The 5,328-nt window shown below is 45.9% G+C and overlaps 1 protein-coding gene across 5 annotated transcripts in view; it reads left to right on the top strand.

Moving 5' to 3' along the window:
* The first annotated feature begins 814 nt into the window (after positions 1-814).
* The window catches only part of pla2g6 (phospholipase A2, group VI (cytosolic, calcium-independent)), an 82,637-nt gene continuing 78,123 nt past the window's right edge, over positions 815-5,328 (top strand). For 2 of the 5 annotated variants that reach the window (XM_043679777.1, XM_043679771.1), the window contains exon 1: positions 815-905. The gene's annotated coding sequence lies outside the window, so the exon portion shown is untranslated. The other 3 variants (XM_043679773.1, XM_043679775.1, XM_043679776.1) reach the window with 3 other exon arrangements.

Here is a 5,328-nt window from a genome sequence, read left to right as displayed (position 1 = left end):
CTTGTTGGGCCGAAGGGCCTGTTTCCACACTGTAAGTAATCTAATTTAATCTATTAATAAATGATGGTCAATAAATGGTGCTCATTTAATGAGTCGGTTCAGGGACAAAGGGCTGAAGGACCACCTTCTGTACTGCAACACTTCTGTAATATCTTTCTTTGCTGACGTGTTCCTCTTCGGTTGCATTGTGAAGATTGTGAAGATTGCATGTGGATTCAATCCTCAAATGTTACTTTTTCTTTCCCTTTGCAACCGGCCATTATCAAAGATGGCAGCCAACGCCGCATGTCATCTTGTGCGCTCGCAGGGCCTGGAAGAAAAATGGCGCTGGACGGATTTCCGGTAGGTGGCAAGCTGTGACAGTCTGAAGCAGTGCGAAGGTCCCCTCCCCAGCTCGCCATGCCATTAGTCCCCGCGGTCCGCGGCATTATTGGAGGTAGCGACTGTCAATCCGATCCCTAAGGCAGGTTCCGCTCGCTGATTGGAGGCAAGGGCTGTCGATCAGGGCAGATGGGCAGAACTCGCTCAAGGATTGGGGATCACAGTTATCATTCATGCCAGGTAGGCCTGACCTGCTTGCTGATTCGAGATCCCCACTGGCAATCATGTCGGATGGGTAGCACCCACGTGATGATTGGAGATGCACACTATCAATCATGACCTGTGGGTAGTTACCGCTCGATGATTGGTTAACACCCCTATCAATCACGCCAGGTCGGCCGGATCCTCCAACTGATTTGATAGTGCGGCTGTCAATCCTAAACGATGGGCAAGGCCCGCCAGCTGACTGGATCACCCCGATGCCAATCAATCGTAGGTGGGTGGAGCCCGATAACCGATTGGAGATTGCCGCTGTCCATCAGGCCAGGGCGTGCCGGTTGAGGGGATCGAGAGGCGAATTGAAGGTAAATGTTTCAGGAATGTTCTGAGGGAGGAATTCGGGAGCATGGGCGTGGGATAGGCCTCACCTCATTAAATTAAAATATAATAGCTTGGTAAGTAAAGGAGAGCACCATGAATGGGGGCCTTGTTGTTATCTGAACCCCTGGTAAATGCAGTAGGTGCCACAAGATCTTTCAATTAATTTTAAGTCAATTTGTATCTTAAAAACAAACTGTTTACAAAACCCAGTTAGGATTCATTTAGTAAAACATGATTCTTTCCTGTGATGTGGGTATGAGTGGTATTTATTACCCATGCCTGACTGCTCCAAGGGCAATTTATGATGTTCATCTAATGAGCTGGTGCAGGGCTTGATGGGCTGAATAGCCTCCTTTGGCACCGTAACACTTATGCAATTTTTTTTGAGGGGGGCAGGTGGTTTTTGAGATTAGATTCCCTCCGGTGTGGAAACAGGCCCTTCGGCACAACCAGTCCACACCGACCCACTGAAGAGCAACCCACCCAGACCCACTTCCCTCTGACTAATGTCACCTAACACTATGGGCACTTCAACATGGCCAATTCACCAAACCTACACATCTTTGGACTGTGGGAGGAAACCAGAGCACCCGGAGGAAACCCACACAAACACAGGGAGAACGTGCAAACTCCACACGGACAGTTGCCCGAGGCCAGAATTGAACCTGGGACCTTGGTGCTGTGAGGCAGCAGTGCTAACCACTGAGCCACCGTGCTGCCCTAATTAAGATTCAAAAATGTTGCTGTGGGTTTGGAGTCACATGCAGGCCAGGCTGGGTAAGATTGGCAGGTTCCCTTGCTTAGGCAAAAGTGAGGACTGCAGATTCAGGAGATCAGAGTTAAGATTAGAGTGGTGCTGGAAAAGCACAGCAGGTCAGGCAGCATCCGAGGAGCAGGAGAATCGACATTTCGGGCAAAAGCCTATCAGGAATTTCCTGATGAAGGGCTTCTGCCTGAAATGTCGACTTTTCTGCTCCTTGGTGATGCTGCCTGACCAGCCGTGCTTTTCCAGCACTTCTCTAATCTTGACCCCAGATTTCCTTCTTTGTCGAGAGTGTGGTGCTAGAAAAGCACAGCTGGTCAGGCAGCATCTGAAGAACAGGAAAATCGATGTTTCAGGCATAAGCCCTTCATCAGGAACGATTTCCTTCCTTGAAGGACATCGGTGAAATAATTTTGTTTTTTCTTATGACAATCGATAATGATTACAATTAAAAACCGAATAACTGCAGGTGCTGGAAATCAGAAACAAAAATGAAAATTACAGGAAACGCTCAGTAGGTCTGGAAGCATCTGTGGATGGAAATCAGAGTTAACGTTTCAGGTCCGGTGACCCTTCCTCAGAAGAGATTTTAATTCCAGTTTAAATTGAATTCAAATGTTACCATCTCCCATGTTTGGGATTCAAAGACATGCTCCCAGAAGGTTGGTCTGGGTCTCTGGATTGTTAGTGCAGTGACATTATCACTACACCGTCCCCTCCCCTCATAAAATACGGAAATGATGTGGAGGTGCTGGTGTTGGGTCGGGGTGGACAAAGTTAGAAGTCATAGGAATCCAAGTTATAATCCAACAGGTTTATTTGAAATCAAAACCTTTTGGAGCAAAAGCTTTTGATTTCAAATAAACCTGTTGGACTACAACCTGGTGTTGCGTGACTTCTGACAAAATAAGGAAAGGAATAAAAGGTTAGCACTTCAGGAGAGAAACTAGAGTTCAAAATGTTTTGAGTCCTATCAAACTTTGTGGTGAAATATTTTGTGGATGTAGATATTTTGTTAAGACATGTCTCTGGAGTAGTTAGGTACTTGAACCTGGTCCTTCCTGGCTCAGAGGGAAAAACACTACCACTACACCACAAGAACTCTTCCACCATGATTTTATGCTTTTGTGCTGTGGAAAGTTAAGTCAGGTAGAATGGAAATGAATGGCAGGAGTTAGGGAGTGGCTGCGATTCAACGTCAAAGATATTGTGGATGGAAATGTCAAAGGGTGTGATTAATGCTTGCAATAAAACAAAATATTGGCTCAGTCTAAGTGTTAAGCCTGAATAAAAGAGGGCTTGGTTTAAAAGGGAAAAGAAAACCCACAAAATGGTGATACAAACCAATGCTCGGCAAAAACAAAATTACTGGACGTAGTGTGGAGTTGTTGAACTCAACCTTGAGTCTAGATGGCTGTCAAATGCCTAATCAGAAGATAAGCCTCTAGCTTAATTGCACTGGGGAAAGCTACAGCAGGTTATGGACAGAGATGTTTTCTTGAGAGCAAGGTGGTGAATTAAAATGGCAAGTGCGGAAGATGGGGGTCATGCTTACGAGGCTAAGTGTTTAGCAAGGTAGTCATCCAGTCTGCGTCAGTCATAGGCAATAGACAATAGGTGCAGGAGTAGGCCATTCTGCCCTTCGAGCCTGCACCACCATTCAATAGGCTGATTGAGTTGTATTACAATGGCTTGTGGGTCACATTGGGCAGGGAATTTTCCTCTTGTTGCTTTCACTCTCAGTCCAGACACTTGCGTGCAAGCATTTCAGATGACACTTCCTCTCTGCCTCCCCTTGTATAATACTCCGGGAGTGCTGCAACATTGGAGGTGCTGTGTTTTGGACAGAGCGTTAAAACCAAGGCTATGTGTGTCATCTTGGGTGGGTGTAAAAAATCGTGTGGCTGCTATTTTAGAGATGAGTTACCTTGGTGACCGAACCACTGTTTATCTTTAGTAATTTTCTGGTTGTCATCACATTGCAGTTTGCAAGACCTTGCTTTATGCAGGTTTATTGCTGTGTTTCCCTACCTATGCAGTGATTATTTTTCAGAATTGCTTCATTCACTTTAAAGCACTTTGGGGTGTTCTGAAGGTGTGAAAGTTAATGTTGAAATATTTTTAAAATATTTATTCACAGAATATTATCGTTAATGGCTAGGCTAGCATTTATTGCCAATCCCAGTTGTCTTTGAGAAGCTGGTGGTGAAGGAAAGTTAGTACAAATTAGTCAGGATCCTGTGTGATCTGGAGGGGAGTTTGCAACTTGTGGTGTTTTCATGTATCTACTGCCCCATTCCTGGTAGATGGTGAAAGTTGCAGGTTTGGAAAGTGCTGTCAAAGGAGCCTAGGTTGCTGCCACACATCTTGTAGATGGCCACACACTGCTGCATGGGAGGTGAAGGAATCCCATGCTGATCTTGGTGGATGAGGTGTGAATCAAGTGGGCTGTTTGTCCTGGTTGCGTCTAGCTTGTGTTATTGGAGTTGCACACATCCGGACATGTGGAGAGTGTTGCTTTATACTCATGACTTGAACCTTGTAGATGGCATTGAGGAGACAGGAAAGGAATTACTTGATGCAGAATTCCCAGTCTCTGACCTGCTCCTGCAGCCAGGGCATTTATATAGCTGGTCCAGTTCAATTTCTGGTCAGTGGTAACTCCAAGGTGTTGAAAGTGAGGGAATTGTTGATGATGTTGCCATTAGACACCAAGAGTAAATGGTTAGTTTCTGTGGTTTGAGCCAGTCATTGCGCTGCAGTCATTGCACAGCTTTTACTTTTGCATGCTTCGTGTAACAGGGCATCCTGAATGCATCCTCACCTGGCTTCCATAAGTGTAATCCTTTGTTCGAGCCTCCCTGGGCAATTGGAATCAAAAAGTCGTACAGTTGTATAGCATGGAAACAGACCCTTCGGTCAAACCCGTCCATGCTGACCAGATATCCTAAATTAATCTAGTCCCTTTTGCCTGCAGTTGACCCATATCCCTCTAAACCCTTCCTGTTCATATACCCATCCAGGTGCCTTTTAAATGTTGTAATTGTACCAGCCTCCACCACTTCCTCTGGTAGCTCATTCCACACGTGCACCACCCTCTGCGTGAAAAAGTTGCTTCTCAGGTCCCTTTTAAATCTTTTCCCCCTCACGCTAAACCTATGCCATCTAGTTTTGGGCTCCCCTACCCTGAGAAAAAAGACTGGCTTTTCATCTGACCATGCCCCTCATGATTTTATAAACCTCAAGCACATTCACCCCGAACCTCCTCCTCACCAGGGAAACTAGCCCCAGTCTATTCAGCCTCTCCCTATAGCTTAAACCCTCCAACTCTGACAACATCCTTGTAAATCTTTACTGCACCCTTTCAAGCTTAGCAATGCCTTTCTAGCAGGGAGACCAGAATTGCACACAGTATTGCAGAAGTGGCCTAGTCAATGTTCTGTACAGCCACAACATGACATCCCAATTCCTATAGGAGAAAGTGAGGACTGCAGATGCTGGAGACCAGAGTTGAAAAATGTGGTCCTGGAAAAACACAGCAGGTCAGGCAGCATCCGAGGAGCAGGAGAATCGACGTTTCGGGCATAAGCCCTTCTTCAGGAATGAGGAGGGTGTACCAAGTGGGCTGAGATAAAAGATAGGGG

This window comes from Chiloscyllium plagiosum, chromosome 39, assembly GCF_004010195.1.
Source record: "Chiloscyllium plagiosum isolate BGI_BamShark_2017 chromosome 39, ASM401019v2, whole genome shotgun sequence".
Classification (NCBI taxonomy): domain Eukaryota; kingdom Metazoa; phylum Chordata; class Chondrichthyes; order Orectolobiformes; family Hemiscylliidae; genus Chiloscyllium; species Chiloscyllium plagiosum.
The sequence above is the reverse complement of the archived record's forward strand: the minus strand, read 5'-3'. Positions and strand labels throughout refer to the sequence as shown.